Below are 17,616 nucleotides of genomic sequence, written 5' to 3'. Positions count from 1 at the left end.
TACATGCACACATACATTTATACATATAGATATATATATGCATATATATTTTTTCAGGGCATTTGAACATGATTGATCCCAACCTTCTGGAGCCAGTAGCTCCTTGAGGGTTACAAAGGAAGTAGTAGCTTTTAAATCACGCTCCACTGGAATGACTACAGCCCCCAGTTACCTGACTGTGGAAGAGTGCAGGACAGGCTCCAGGGACAAAACTGGGCTGCAGCTTCTCCTCATTGCTCACGCCACAGCATGGCTCCTCCCTGACTCTTCCTAAGCAGCCCCTTAGTAACTTAGTAAACAAACGGCTGTAATTACTACCTTTCAACTCTCCTGGATGTGGACCAAGGAACTGCACCCTCAAAGGTGTTATTCTGACTAGATTATATGAAAGGAGTGGGTTCGGTGGATAAAATACTAACATCAGAATGGTGGCCACGGGTCCCCATCTGCAGCTACAGCTTAAACTTAAGATCCTAAGGATGTAGTCAGTGTGACAGCTGTTGGGGAAGGGTTCAGCAGGCATGAACAGGCATGGAGGGCATTCTTGGGGCAGTAGTCTTCCTCCTCAGCTTCACTTCTAGACCTTGCCCTGGGCAGCCATAGTTTCCATGGCTTTTCGCACGGTCGCCTCATCTTCCGGGAACTCCTTGGGATTAACAGGCTTCAAGACGATACGAATGCCAGTTGGCAGGTTCAGCTCCTTGACGGCCTATTCTGAGAGATCCTCCAGATGCTAGACAATGCACCGCAGGCAATTGCCATGGACAGCGATCAAGACCGTTTCCCCTCCTTGAGCTGGGGGCCAATTTCTTCATCTCAGAAGAGCAGTACCCTGGCAATAGTGTCCGTCGGCCTCTCACAGGAGGACAGCTGGTCCTCAGAAAGGCATACCTGCAGTTCTTACTGATATTGCTGTAGAAGGGCTGATCCGGCTTCATCGCAGGTGGTGGAACATCATCAGATCGCCTCCAGATCTTTACCTGTGCCTCGCCGTGCTTAGCAGAAGTTTCTGCTTTATTGAGCCCGGTTAGACTCCCATACTGTGGCTCATTGAGGAGCCAGGTCCTGGCCACTGGCAGCCACATCTGGTCAACGACATCCAGGCCTGTCCAGAGGGTCCGGATTGCTCCCTTCTGCACAGAGGTGAAGCAGATGCACAGCCAGCGTCTTGCAGCACTGGCCTGCCTCGCTTTGCCTCCTCCTGGCCTGAGGGCTCAGGTCGATGGTGTAGCAGCTGCTGAAGCGGTTCTCCAGGCTACAGGCGCCCTCCCCATGCCGGATCAGCACCAGCTTATAGGCAGCCATGGCGGCAGGCAGGGGATGTGATGTAAAATTCTTTATCCAGCAAAACTGTCGTCTAAGCTTAAGGATTAAATACAAAGCTCAGCAGACGCAAAGTTAGATCTGTGAAGTCATGTTCAGAAAATTGCGGTGAAATACCTTTCGTGAAAATAAAATGTAAAATATATGTTCTACAAAAAAAAAAAAAAATCAACACAGAAAATTATAAAGAAAATATTTATTCTGTTAGTGAGGGTGCAGATCAAAAGAGAACAGCTGGGTATCAAGCACAGAGAATCACTCAGCCCAATTACAGCAAGCCAGAAAGCTTGAGATTTCTGCAAGAATATAATATGAAATGTCATTTGGATATTTGATAGATATTTGGGTTTTCAATTAATAATGAGTATACAGAAAATTACATTAAAATGAGTAAATAGGATATTTAATAACTCCTAAATAATAAGAATTCACTACTGGAAAGAAAAAGAATTACAGAATATCTTGAGTATCACCTTGGTGGCTTATGTCTACACAGTCAGAGTAAGGTAAATCCTAAATATTGATCTAACAAAGACTATCATATAGCTGTGAAAATGGCAGCATGAGAAGAGTTTGGTGAGCAAGACAAGCTTTATTCTTGTCTTCCATAGCAACATAAAGCCCTTTTACAATTTACAACTGGCCGGTTGTAAAATGATTTTTAAAGGTAACTGGAAGATTTTTAATAATTATCCTTAAAAGTTCAAAATGGTCACTCACAGCATGTGGGCTAGCAAAAGCTATAAAGAAAAAATGAGAACCACAAGAAGAAATTGCAAATATAAAACGTGGCTATTTCAACCACAGACATAAAAAAAAATTGATACAAATCGGTTTCCTTTTGCTTAAGGAAAAAATTATCATAAACAGGCAGAATATGGCTATCTACAATTTGGATGCTAGGTAAATTTCATCTCTTCTAATCTGACAAAAACTGTGAAATAAGCATGACTTGCACAGAGAATATAAGACTGTGAGCATTCAAAAAATTTTAGTAATTGCCCAATGGCCCTTATTTTGTTTGTAGTGGATCCACAAACTGAACCATCTGCCTCCAAAATCCTTGTTCCTCTGTTCTACCTGCACTACCCTCAGTGCAATGTCTTGTGATTATTAAAGAAGTACTGGGATTGGCAATAACTAATTAAATGTCAAGAACAATAAATGGCCCTGAAATGTTTGCCAAAAAATGCAGCAGTGTCTCCAACACAAGGAATAAGGCAAAGCGTGCAGAGGAATGCTGGCCCGTTTGTTATAAGACTGTGTGTCATGAGACAGAAAGGCTGATACTGTCTGCCTTTAATGAAGAAAGGGGACAAGGGATTTTCTCAGCTATCAGGATGTAGAAGGGAATAAGAAACACTTTGGCTACTATAATCCTTCCTTTATAAATCTGACTATTTGCACAAAGCAAGAAACATGCATCTGGTTGGAAAACCCTTGCGCCTTAAGAACAGATGTCTAAGTGATTCCCTCTCCCCCCCCCGCAAAAAAGAAAGAAAGAAAGAAAGAAAGAAAGAAAGAAAGAAAGAGCAAAAAAGAAAGAAAAAACAGTACAGAATAAGGCCTCAACTAAGCAAATTCCTAAAACAGAAGCATTGGTTTCTACTGGCATCAACAGAAACAGTTGGCTTGGTGGACATAGATTTGGACACAAACCTCAGATAGAAAAGATAGTTCATATCATGCATTAAATATAACTTTGATAAGACATAAAAGAAAAATAGAAACACAAATAAAAACAAACACACATCATCTCCTACAGAAATTCTAAAAGTGTTTCTTTTTCATATTTCAATTTTTCAGGTAATTATAATTTTAAAACTATGATGCATTTTTATAAAAATGTCATAATTAAATCCATCACTAAAAATCACATTTTAATTTTTTCAGATAACTATAATGTAAAAAGTATAATGATTCATTTGTATAAAAATATAATGAAATTCATTAATTTGTATGTTAAGTTAAATATTAATAAAAGAAAATATTAAAAATGTATAGTTGTTAACAGAGCACTAGCAAACCAAATTACATGGATAAGAAAAAAAGTAAATGAGCCATCAATTATCCTAAGTATAATTATAAGTAAATCTTTAGTGTCTTTGATAGATAGGTTAATAATATACTGAAAGAACACTTATGATTTTAAAAGTTCCTAGTTTAAAGTTCTTTTAAACTATGACAGTTTTAAAAGACTGTCTTGAATTCTCAGATTTTGAGTTTGCATGCCAACTTAGAACACATTATTCAAAGATTTTGCCCATGGCTAAATTAGAGAAGGTAGTTATGATTCCAGGCATTTGAGCAGATGAGAAGTCCAACTGTTTGAACATGAGATTCCCTAAGTAGGCTGTCACCTGGACTTCAACTAGAAACTCAGATTGAAAGGAAATTATCTATGCTAGCTAAAAAGAAATCATAATTCTATAACAAGGTATGTGGAATCATAACAGCCTAAATAACTATCCAGGAAGGGTATGTTTGTAAATTGTGCTTCTAATGAAAGAAGCTTAAGCGTGAACTGGTGCCACCCCAGCAGTTCCACAGATGCTCAAATGTGCTCTGAAGAACTTGAGCCATCCAAAACACAGAACTTTAAAGTACCTTGTGATAACTTTTGCAGTCCTGGAGCCGAGCAGAGCTGGGCCAGCAGCTCTTCCTTCTAACCCTTCCAGTTATACCCAAACTAGAAGACCATGGGCAGAGCCACATTCCACTCTAGCAAAGTAGTCTCTGACTCACAAAGAGATTCAAGGCTAAGTTTTAATTTTCCACACCCATACATACATAACTCATTGGCTTCTCCTAATGTTGTATTAGTCAGGTTCTTGGAGACCACAGGAAACAGAGATATGACAGGTGTTGTCTGAGTGATGGGAGTTTTTGTAAGGAGACATGAATAGGTCAAACAACAACAAAAACATCTGAACAGTCAGACGGATTTCTACTGTTATTAATCTCCTCAGGTTTCTAAGAAATCCACTATGTGGTTAGTGTATTTCATAATTCTTTTAAGGAAATAAATTATAAAATAAAGAAATATATGAAGTAAAAGAAAAAATTAGGATGAACTCACTGATTAATATCCAGTATAAAAAACTACCTGAATCTAGGCCACTTTCTAAATCTTCCGCAACTCTGTGGTACAATAAGAAATGAATTACCTAGAATACTGAGTTTTGTAAGTCCCAAATATGGTGACATAAAGCCTAAACCACTTTAAAGGTAAGCTCTGTTCTTAGGTGGTCTGAATTAAATCTTGAATTTACTACTTCTAGTGTCAGTAAAAGTTGTTAGATCTCCCTGCAGCTCTATCAAAGAGGTTCAGCATGTTATGTATCTGGTGGTATAGATTAAATTACATAATCCATCAGAGCACGTAGCCAAGATATGATGGTATCATTGTTTAGAAAATGCCATGAGATCCCACATGATTATTAGTCATCATAATATTCATTTGCATACCATTAAAAGTCTCAGCAGCACACCAAACTAAACATGCAGTTACTATGTGATCTAGCAATGAGCTTCTTAATGCTTCTTTAAGTGGGCTGAAAATTTATATTCACACAAAAACCTGACCATAGGTATTCATAGCAGCTTCATTCATGACCGGGAAAATTTAAAGTGCGTTAGATGTCCTTCACTAAATACCTGGATAATTGAACTGTCATGTATCTCACCAACAGAATATTGTTAAAACTAAAAAGAAATGAGCTAGGAAGCCAGAAAAAGATTCGTTTCTGATAAGGATGTAGGTTTGAAAGGCTACAGCATGACTTCAATCATCTAACACTCTGGAAGAGAAAGAACTACCGAGAAGATGAAGAGTGTTTGCTACGGGTGGGAAGAAAACGGAGAATGCAGGCTGTGGTAGAATGCTGAGGCTCCTTTGCTGTGACTATATGGTCATGTCATTATGCATGTGTGCGAACCACTGAGTGAATAAACATTAGCACAGACTTTAAATTCACTACTGGTCACACAGGATCGCAAGTCGTTAGAAACACACCGCTCTGGTGGAAGGGGACAGCAGGGAGGTTATGCAGGAGTGACATATGTAGCAACATATATGCAGAACACATAGCAACTCTCTTTACCTGAACAAGGAAATGTTCTCTTTTTAAAAAGAACCCAGATGACTTCAAAGAATTGGTTTTCAATAAGAAACTTGAACAGAATTATCCATATAAGTAGTTAATTCTGCTCCCAGACATTATGGATTTTAAACCAACGTACTCCTGGCAGCTTCAGGATGCTCTCTATGAACTGTTGGCTGGATAGACCTGAGAGGTTTCCAAAGCAATACAAGTCATTGCCATTGCCCTTGGTTACAGTCTTAGGGTTTCTGTTGTTGTGGTGAAACACCATGACCAAAAGCGACTTGTGAGGAAAGGGTTTATTTGGTTTACACTTCCATATCACTGTTCATCACCCAAGGAAATCAGGACAGGAACTCAAACAGGGCTGGAAGCCAGAGGCAAGAACTGATGCAGAAGCCATGGAGAAGTGCTGCTTGCTAGCTTGCTACCCATACTTTCTTACTGAATCCAAGACCACCAGCCCAAGGGTGGCACCACCAAAAATGAGCTGGGTTCTCCCACATCGATCACTAATTAAGAAAATGTCCTACAGGCTCGTCTACAGCTGCATCTTATAGAGAAATTTTCTCAATTGATGGCCCCTTCTCTCCAGTGACTAGCTTATATCAGGGTGACATAAATTAGCCATCACAGTTACCAACAAGAATGAGGCACAAAGACCCTACTATTGAAGACATAAAACACAGGACACACACAAAGAAAACCTAACTGAAAGTGAACTAGAAACTTCCCTCCTGCTGGCTCCCATTAATAATACTAAAATGTGTGATACTCGCTGTTGGGGAAAATAATTATCAAAAATTACAACTGACTGTAGACTATGACTGTTGCAATATTAAACTGCCCGGCAAGATATGCCCCATGGTGCAATACTGACATGAATGTTCTGTGGTTAACCCACTGCTTCCTGATTGGATCTGAGGCCTGCTGCAGGCAAATACATGCCTGTCACTGTGGAACTGTAGTCAGAAGCTTATAGTTAGGGAAGTCACAGGCCCTCGAAGGAGAAAATCGCAACTGATGCTTTTCTAAGTAGGCATGTAGTTAAACTGCCTTCTAAATATTTGTTTTACACTAAGAATAATTCAGGTCCCAGCCCTGGTTAGAGAACCTTTCTTTAGCAGTGAGTGTTTTGGTCAAAGTGGGGGCCTTCAACTGGTCAGAGTGCTGAAAACAATTAATTTGCAAGTGCTTTGTTCAAAACAGAATACTACAGGAGACATAGTGAAAACACTATGAGAGCCAAAGGGTAAAAAGGAATATAGTTGGCCGTGGTCTGCTGGGTAGAACATGGTCACTGAAGTCATGAACACACAGCAGCTATGACATGGAGACAGGCAGGGGGTGGGGCCAGGGGAGGAACAAAAGGAGAAAGGAAAGACGAAAAGGAGGAAGAAAGGGACTGACAAATGGAGGAAGCCTGTTGGAAAGAAGGGCATTAGGGGGAGTGAGAAGAGGATGAAATAGGGTAGTGCGAGTTAAATATCATAGTAGACTGTGTACTTCATATCATGAAAAACAAAAACAAAAACACCAAGGGCCACTAGTCAGCCCTATATTTTTTCACTAGCTCAGAAAATTTTTAATTAATAAATGAATACAAATTGAAAGAAAGCTATAAATGGTGACCTTGAAACCCTTGTGAGTCCTTTTGCTAATAAAAACATGGCTCCATTGGAGCGTGAGTTTATTTGGGGTTCTATATGGAATTCCTGATCAGCGCACTTACTGAAAACAGGGGTATGGTGTAGTAAGTTTAAGTGCTTCGTGGATTTATAAACCAAAGTGGGTTTTTTTTAAAGTAATGTGAAACACATGTGGTTGCTCACACCTGTTCATCATATGTGAACTCTCATCTTCCAGTGTCGTGTTGGGCTCAGGGACTCTTTCCTCTGTAGCAACAGAAGTAAATAAGAGGCCTTGTATAGTGAGTCTGGGAGGTCAAGGGAGAAGCTGCTTTGTCCCTGCTGCCACACAGCATAGAGATACATAACAAAGTCGATAAACATGAGATTTGGTGTCACCCTGACTGAGTTGCCATCTGTATTATCATCATCATCATTATTATGTAACATTAAAAAAAATTATTCAATGTTTGAAAGTCTCAAAAAGAGAGAAAGGAAAGTAATTGAGGACAGGGGCATAAGGAAGGTAATACACAAGGAAAGGGAGGGTAGAGGGATAAACAATGACAAGGCTGTTTGCAAAAGCCATAGGGAAACCTACTGATTTATGGGCTTACTTTAAAATATATAAATATATGTGTGTCTGTGCATATACATCTATTTTTTCAATGGAGTTGGAGTTCCCCCAGGAAGCCATAAATTATTCAACAAAACAAAAAAGAAATATCAGCACCAGGCAAGGGTTACTGCCCTCAAGTTCTTAATCAGAAGGTAAAAGAGACCACACCCCAGTAATACAGGATATATAGATTGATTGTCTCAGAGGAAAGACATCCTATTCCTGAGACATGGGGCTTGCAGGAGTTGAGTTGGAACTGCATTGGCCTAGAAGCCTCCTTTCTGAGGACGACCTAGCACAGATTCAGAAGGTGCTATGTAAACTGGCAAGGGAAAAAAGAAATCAGTGGTGCTTCCGAGCTGAAAAGCCTGCAAACCGCAACAGTGAGCAGCCTGGCAAAATATCCTCTGTGGTGCAACGGTGGCACTGAAAACTTGGAGGTAACCAACATCTGAATAACCACGTCATCAATTGCCTGCTTCTGTAAAACCAGCCACGAACCCATGGTAAGAAGGGTCAGAGACCCTAGAAGAGAACCTACACCTACCATTTTGCTAAAGTAAAGCAGTTTCTAGATGCACTGTAAATATTTATCCTTATACCCATTATAAGTACAGCCCTCACTTCTCACGAACAAACATTACTTTTGGCAGACATAGTGACTATCACAGGGATCTACAACCTTTAAGGAAGAGAATAAGTGATCGTGGGTACCCAGGCCCAATTGGCACATCTGAAATACAACGCTCACACCTAAGAGTCACAGACAGTTGTAGAGGAAGGAGCAGAAATAGTGTAAGAGACAGAGGATTGGGAAGATGTCTTGCAGTAGTGCTTCAGACAAACACACCAGATGGATGAGAGAAAGTTTCACAAGGCCCTATGCCTAGATGAAGATGACGGGTGATTGATATCTGCCGAAAAAGGAAAAGAATCAGGTTTCTGCACAGATGAGCACGTTGATATGTTGCCAATCCTACACACATGTTCACATGGACAACACTAATTGGACTCAATAGGGTGTGTGTGTGTGTGTGTGTGTGTGTGTGTATAATAAGTATAAAAGAATAGCTTATGAATTTGAGAAGAGACGAGGTGGAATGCAGAGGAGTTGAAGGGGAAAGAAAAAATAGAGATGATATCAATGCATGATGATACAAATGACAATGCTATGGGGTGGTGCTCATGTGAAATTCTACAAAAAAAAAATTAAATTAAAAACAAACAAAAGTATCTCAATTCCTGCTGACTAATTAAAGCATGTGTTCTGGGATGGGGCCCAGGCATCATATTTTACACTTCCAGGGGAGTGTAACGTGAAGACGTTTTGAAGTTTATGCTCCCGCCTGCAGGATGAGCCACGTTTGTTTATCTGGAGCGCCTGGTCAAGCCGGCTTCTGCACCCACCAGAGCTCCTGATCCATGGTGTTTAGAGTAAGGTACAGGCTTAGCATTCTGCTATGTTCTGTCATAAAGTGAAAAGTTCTGGTTTCTTTGAAGACTAAATTTTGTCATGTGATATTTTGCTGCAAGCTAGGCATGTGATGGTTTGCCCAGGTTGGCTTATGAGAGGGTACCTGATGTTTTGCTGTGACCCATCACGTGTGAGGGGCCAGACTTTGGCCAGCTGAGAATATCCATGGGCAGACTTTGAGGAGAGGAGATACATAGAGGCCCATGCACAGGAGACATCCCTTTCTGGATAGACATTGCTGTGCTGATCTTCGTGCTTCAACACTTGGCTTCTCAAAGAGAAACACTCCAGAGAACTTCTCCGGGCAATCCATCTGAGTCTCTCAGCTTTGGCTTTTTCATGGTGGCCTTTGGACTGGACTGCTGGTATCCTGATGACTGACTCTGACCCATGACCCTGATCAGCAGAAAGTAGATAGAAGAGGACTACAGCCCTTTTCCCTACTAATCTCCTACCTAAGACTGTGGGGTCGGAGGGGGAGGTAAAGGTGCTTAAGAACCATAAGTAAAGTAGGTTTCGTTAAAAAAAAAATCTAAGCCTACAATGTGATTCGTCAGGAGCAGCGCTTAGAGAACCACAGCTACAACTTCGTAAATGGCTTGTCCTCTGATATGACATCCTCAACCACATTCTGCTTCAATTTGTCACCAAAAATCCATGCTATCTTAATTTTTCACTTCAGTCTCAATCTCCATCAAATTTTGGCTGCATTAATGTTCCTGTATCATCATCAGAAAAGCAGCAATGTTTAGATAGGCCCTGCACCTGAGGGTGAAGGGGGGCTGGTCCCTGGGCTGGGGAACAAAATGATCCACTATGTGTGCTCAGTCCTGATTTTGAACCCTTCTTGTGTTAGTAGCAGTATCAGATATGTGGGATTCAATGCATTTTTGGAGATGGAAAAAAAAAATAAAAGAAATCTGAAGACTGACCCAGTCACAGTATTTGCCCTTCAACTTTACAAATGCCATGAATTGCAGCTGGGTAATTTATGGAGATAACAAATCTGCACCCCACCACACAAGACAGGGTTGGGGTACCCTGCCCTAGGGCATATTGATAATGATCCAGGAAGCAGCAGTGACCTGGGACCAAGAAAGCAAGACTCCTCCTGGCTTTGCTTTATCTAAGTCTACATGAATGGACTGGGCTGGGTTGTGCAGAAGACAGGAAAGGGAGGCCAGTGCTTGAAGCTGACACACATCTTCAGACCACGGTACAGAATGCTTTAAATGACAGAAATTTCTTCTTCCAGTTTTGAAGGCTGGGAGTATAAAATTAAGGTTAGTGCTGTGGGGAAGAAATTTTCTTTGCCTTTCCGGCTTTTGCATTTGCTAACAATTTTTGGTTTCCTTGGCCTCCACTGCCACTTGGCTTAGAAATACCGAAAGGTGTGTGTGACAGTCTATATCAGAATAATTATTCTTTTCATTACAAAGCCAAAGCCCACGCAGCATAGTACTTGTTTATAACTCTTGTTAGCCCCAACCTCTAAATTCTCCAAAGCAAAAAGCTGTGCTCTATTCATGTTTTGTTCCCCTAAGTTTTGAGCATAAAACCTGGTACCTAAGGAGAAAGCAAGGGACAATCTTGCTTTCGAATGGGACAATCTTCAGGCCAAGAGAAAGCATGTGTAATATGGAAGTGGCAGGGTCATTTCTCTGAAAAAGACCAGCTTGAAACACCAATGACACCTTGTCGTCACTTTCTTGTCATCACACATTGAGACTTTCCTGTTTGTTAAAGAAATGTATGCTGTGTTTTGCTTTGTTCCAAGAGATGTGTGGTTTTGGCCTTACTCTTGTGAGCGTCTTTCTGACACCTCTATACCTTTGTCTCACCACAGTCCTCTTCCACTAACCTACACACACTAGCCCCAATAACCACAAACCTCTAGTTCCTATTGCATTGCAACTAAAAATACTTAATTTTCCACTTGAAGGTTTCTCACTTTTTACACAGTGTGAAAATAGAAAAGGAGAAGGTAAAGGTTCACCCTACACAGCAGGCAATTAGAAAAATACACAGGCTGGAAAGCACCCTCTGAAGGTCTGAATGAATGTCAAAGGTGCTGCTGATGTCTCAAGAGCTTTCTTAGCAAGTGGAGGCCAATGACACTGCCTGCTCCTCTGACTCCTAGATTCTGTTGGTAATTTCTTTCTCATTAAACTATAAAGTTTTCACTGGAAACTCTAGTACCTGTGAGGCATGGTTTTTAGAATCCCTTGTCTGCTGTTTTGCCCTTACTTTGAGCAGACATTATGACCAGGGAATTAAAGAAATAAAAAGCATGATAGAAAAATGATTCAAGAAACTGGAAATCAATAAAATAAATAATCCTATTTTAAAATGTGATACAGACCTAAGCAGAGAACTCTCAAAAGAGGAGAGTTCTTTAGTTCTTCAGTTTTTCAGTGTTTCTCACAAATGCCTGAGAAACACTGAAAAAAATATTAAACTTCCTTCACCACTAGAAAAATGAATATAAAAAGTACTTTGAGATTTCATCTTACATCTGTCAGAATAGCTACGACAAACAAAACAAGTGACAGCTCATGCCGGTGAAGATGTGGATTAAGAGTACACTCATATATTGCTGGTGAAAGTACAAACTCATATGGCCACTACGGAAACCAGTGTGGTGATTCTTCAGAAAGATGGAAATCAGTCTACCTTTAGATCTAGCTTTTGGGCATATACCCAAGGATTCTTCATCTTACAACAGAGACACTTGCTCAACCATGCTCATTGCTGCTCTATTAATAATAGCCAGAAATTGGAAACAACATAGATGGCCCTCAACAGAAGAATAGGTAAAGAAAAAATGATACTTTTATACAATGGAATAGTCAGCTGTTAAAAAAATTACAGATTCACAGATAAATGTATGAACATAGAAAAAAATCACCCTGAGTAAGGTAACCCAGATTCAGAAAGATGAACATGGTATGTATTTGCTTATGTATGGATGATACCTATTAAGTCAGTGATGACCAAGGTACAATCCATATAACCACAGAGGTTAGGTACAGATTAACGAACTAGAGAAAAGTGATAGATCTCCCTAAGCTAGGGAAATATCATAAATAGTTATGGATAGATGGAGTGGGGAAGAGAATGAAAGGACCAAATGCAGAGGGGGAGGCTATAAGGAGATAATGGAAGAAATAAGGGGAGACACAGCCAAAACTAAGGTCCATTTGAGGTGTTATATGGAAACCCAATACAGTAGAACCTTCTTAAAATATGTACATATATGAAAGAAATCTAAATTAGAATTACCAAATGACTGGGGAGAAAAAACCCCAGTTAGACACCTCTCACCACCACATGAAACCTCCAGTTCCAGGAATGGGTTATATCTAATCGAGTTGTTGACCAAAAGCGGCCCCATGGAAATCCCTAAACAATACAGGCTATTGTCAAAGCTATTGGTTGTTCTCTACAAACTGATGGTGAGGGCCTACCGATGAAGATAACACCTGTACAACTCACTGAACAGAGAGAAGTCAAGCTGGTTCCTACCTAAGCCTGCCTGTGAGATATACTGGTGCAGTATATTAGACAAAGCCTGTGGGAGTAATCAGCCAATACATGGTTGGATTTAAGAGCCACTCCATGAGATGGAACTTACAGCCAAAAACCTGAGGCTAGATAGGCTAGGGACCTATGGGAAAAACAAGTACTACTGTTCTTCTAAAGGAATGTAGCTATAAAATGACTGCAACAACATTCTGCCATACTCAAAGATGGCCTTGTTCAGACATCCTCAGAGAAGCTTCCTACTGCAGCACATGGGAACATATACAGAGACCCACAGTCAGACAATGTGCAAGAGAGTGAGAAACCTTGGAATACTCACTCTTAAATGGGACGTCTCCATCACATTCCTCCTCTCAGGGCTCAGGGACCTCTACAGAAGAAGAGGCAGAAAGATTATAAGAGCCAAAGGGAAATGGAGGACACCGGGAAACAAGACCTTCCAAATACAGCAGGACAGACACACGTAAGAATTCAAAGTCGGCGGCAGCTTGCAGGGTCTCTACATGCTGAGAGATGGGTCCCAGCTCTCAGGGAAGTGGATGTAAGTCCCCATTACTAATCCAGAAGCTATCCCCGACTATTAATTACTCACAAAGGAAAAATTAAGTTTTTCCAAGTTAGTCTCACACTGAGGACACAAACCACTCTTGAGGACAGACTTCAGCTCAGTGGTAGATGGCAACACAAAACAAAGCCATGGCATTTTTGGAGGTTCCTTGTCTCATAATGCTTTTTCCATCCTTCTTTCTTTCCTTTTTTCCTTCCTATTTTCCTTCCTTCCTTCTTCTTTCTTTCCTTCCTTCCTTCCTTCCTTCATTCATTCCTTTCCTTATCAGACTTTTCAATATATATTACAGCGTCTGGGGTTGTTTCATATGGCATTTACGTTTGTGTAACATGAGTCTTTCTATGTCTGTATGTGTCTCTTGTGAATTTTCTTTGGATCTTTTTTTTTCTGGTAGTTTGTCTGCTTTGTCCTATTCTGATTTGTTTAGTTTTGTTTTTATCTTACTTTGTTTTTATTACTTAGTTATTTTTAATGTGACTGTACTGCATTGTAAGGATAGAGAAAAAGGAAATGTGTGGATGTGGATGGGTGAGAAGTCAAAAATGATCTGGGAAGAATTGGGGGAAGGCTAACCAGAATGTGTGTGTGTGTGTGTGTGTGTGTGCCTGCACACACGTGAGCATTTATGTGTATATGTGTGCATATACAGATTTGTGTATAATGTTTATAATCACAATATACTATGTGAAAAAAATCTATTCTCAATAAAATAAAGAAAAAGAATGAAAAATGTGTGAAAGAAGGGAAGGAGAAACAAAAAGGGATTGTTACCATGCATGTCAAAATATTACCACAAAATCTAGATGTTTGTGGTAAAAGAAGAAAAAGGTCCTGGTAATTGTGTCCCAATGTGATACAAAGAAAAAAGCAATTTTGCTGTTGTGTTATCTGTTTTTTTTAATATTTATGATAGTGGGGGATAGTTTGAAAGACTGGCTAAAATGAGCCATAGAAAAGCCTGGGTTTCCCACACCTGTGAAATTAAAAGTCATACCCGGTACTGGAAGCCTGGAAAAGACTAGTGAGGACTCACAATAGGACTAGTGAGATTACGGATCTTAGAGAGAACCTATTACAATCACTACAGAATTTGTATAAACTTTAGAGAATTTGTAAAACTGCTTTTGAATATCTATTTTTATACCCACAGACAAATGTCACAATCACCCCTCACCCAAGAAATTTTATTTCTCCCTGTAACACCATTACAGGAAACCACAATCAACAAGGTCAAAATACAGACAAGAAATGATTCATGTAGTGCCCAATCTCAATTGACACATTTACAAGACAACCCATAAACCTAAGACTCAGGGAATGCCATGAAAGAGGGGGTGGGAAAATTCTAAGAGACAGAGTCCCAGGCAGCCTGCTGTACGATTACTCTAGAAATGACAGGGAATCTTCACACATGATAACACAATATGGTTGCCTAGACAAGACATGAAGAAAAGGGGCTATGATTCTGCGATGGAATAAGAGAGGAAGCTCATATGAGGGGCTGGAAAGAGAATGGAAAAAAGGGAAAACAGTGTAATCATATTTTGTAAAAAGGAAGACAATAAAAAGAAGGCTTTTTATTCCAGAGTATAAGAAGTTGAAAAAAATGAAAGAAATGGGAAGGAGCCTCAGATAAAGTGCAAGGTCAGCAAAGAAACCCATCAGCAGAGTGGACTAGTGCTCAGAGAATTAAAGACCCAGATTGAAGAGAGAATTTATTTATGCAGTTCCTGAAACTGCCTGAAGGTCTGTCTACTAACACTTTTCCTACAGAGCTATACATTCATAATTGTATGATGATTATTTTCTGTTGTCTTAAAAAATACTTCTTCTGAATCTACAATTCCCCTAAACTGTAACCTCAGACCACTGGAATGTTCTATAAACCCCACTGCATTTGCTATTGAAATTAGAGAAGCACACAGACATACAAACACATACACACAAACTCTTGCTAACACACATGCACACAAACATCCAGACACATTTACATACACAAATATACTCACACACACACACACTCAAATATACTCACACACACACACACTCAAATATACTCATACACATACATACATACACTCAGAAATACACACACAACTATATACATGCATATTCCCATGCAACTCACAAGCATACTCACACATACAAACACACACTCATACATATGCACAAACATACATATTCACATGCACACTCACATGCAAATGTACTTAAACACACACGTACACTAGATTCAGTTTCTCTCCTCTAACATTTTCAGGTTCAAAAATAACTAGTATTTAAAATTTTTGCATTAAATCTAGACCACCATCACCAAGACCTTCAGAATGAAGATTAAAACTGACCACACAAACAAGGCATGTCTCTAGCTTTCTAATAATGGGAGAATAGAAGAGACCCAGAAAGACAGGCATTGTCAGCAGGTGCCACTTCTTAGAGGGGAATCTGGGATGTGTCACCATTTCCATGTCATCTCCTTCAAAGGAGATTTCTAAAACCATCAATAGAGCTAACAAAAACAGAAATTTAAGTTACTATGCTAGAGTCACATGAGGTGAAAATTTTTAGAAAATATTTCTACGTGTGTTCTTTATTTTCTTTATAATTTAATTTAATTTTTAATTTGGGAGGAGGTGTTTTTGGCTACATGTATGTCTATGCACCACCTGCATGTCTGTGGCAAGAGGAGGCCAGAGGAGGGTTTTGGACCCTCGAGAACTGGGGTTCCAGACGGTTATGAGCTGCTATGTGAGTGGTACTGAGCCCAGGTCCTGTGGAAAAGAGCCAGTGCTCTCAACCATGGAGCCATCTCTCCAGGCCCACTCTTATTTCCTTGATATGAGTCAGGGAAAAGCATTAGAGATTTAGTTGCCAGGGATTTTTGGAAAATACACTATTTATATTTTGTTGTTGTGCAGGAAGCAGGAACAAATTTTAGTGCCTTCTCTGGAAACAAAGATGAGTCTTTTTTTTTTACATTTTCTTTTTTTTTATTAATTATACTTTATTCATTTTGTATCCCCCCATAAGCCCCTCCCTCCGCCCCTCCCAATCCCACCCTCCCTTCCCTTTCTGCATGCATGCCCCTCTCCAAGTCCACTGATGAGTCTTTTTAAAGCATAAGTTTCTTAACCGCAAACCTCCGGAGCACCGATGCATTCAAATCACATCACACCCACAAAAAATGCTGCTGGAAATACAGGATTCTGCTCACTGGAAATCACCTTAGGTCTCCCTCATTTTCTCTGAACATGTATTTGGATACTCTGCTTTTCAGCGTTAGAGCATGGAGGCTCAACCCTGACTGTTGGGGGCTACACCTTTAGTCTAGCAATTTTGTAGTTGTCACCAAAACTCAGTCTATTGTACCCTACCATGCTGCACATCGAGATGTAACATTTTATGCATAGCAAGTAGTGAGGGGCACTTTTATCAAACATAGCAAAACACTTCTCCGTGTTATTTTGGAGTATCTCAAAAGAATGCCTCTGAGCTCTTGCATTGTGGCTTAATTAATGTATGATTTCCGCCTTAAAATTAGAAGCAGGAATCAAGAGCACAGCTTAATATTTTTCATTTGCTCTTCTTTTATTAGCATCCAAATTAAATATTGCTTCTACAACCTGATTAAGTAACTCTACATCTGACTGCAGTTTGCAGTTATTCCTGCAAGGCAGGAACTATAAGTTTGTTTTGCCTGAATGGGCACAATCTGGAGGCAACAGGAAATTGAGGCATGCTGGGAAACAGGGAGGGAGTTCCTTGGTTTGGCTTCTGCGATGTTCCATGAAAAATGCAATAGCAACTAATTAACAACAAATGTTAAAAGCACCCGTCCAAGTTTTTAAAGGTTATTGATGATTCACAGAGGCAAGTCAAGAAGATCCTAGCTACTATTGTTTTGTTGTTGTTGTTGTTGTTGTTTTATTTTTTGTCTGTGAACTCCTCAGCAGCATAGCATAAAAGCAGTCCATACTTTAGCTAAAGCAGAAGGATAGCAATACTTTACCAGCCAACCTGAGCTATACAATGAGTATCAGGCCAACTAGGACCCCATTGCAAAGATCCTAGTTTCCATTCCTCACATACAGCTAAAACAAAATAAAAAGCAAAGAAGGTATAAAGATTCTCATCCACTGTATTTAATCTCAGATTCAGTGTTATCATAAAATCAGTCCTAAGTATATATTATACGTAGTTCACACACACACACACACACTTTTTGTGATGCTGGGCATTAAAAACAGCACCGCAGATTCTTAAAAAGCACTCTACCACTGAGCTACATGTGCAGTACTGAAGTGGGTTTTTGATGGTGTTTGTGTAGAAATACATTAAAGATAAAAATTGTCAAACAT

General features: G+C 39.9%; 1 pseudogene; it reads right to left on the bottom strand.

The window, feature by feature from the left end:
- Positions 1-577: 577 nt before the first annotated feature.
- Positions 578-1,305, bottom strand: LOC129678970 (phosphoglycerate mutase 1-like; annotated as a pseudogene).
- Between the last annotated feature and the right edge of the window lie 16,311 nt (positions 1,306-17,616).

The sequence above is a fragment of the Psammomys obesus genome, unplaced genomic scaffold (assembly GCF_907164565.1).
Source record: "Psammomys obesus unplaced genomic scaffold, mPsaObe1.curated_primary_1811, whole genome shotgun sequence".
Classification (NCBI taxonomy): Eukaryota; Metazoa; Chordata; class Mammalia; order Rodentia; family Muridae; genus Psammomys; species Psammomys obesus.
The sequence above is the reverse complement of the archived record's forward strand: the minus strand, read 5'-3'. Positions and strand labels throughout refer to the sequence as shown.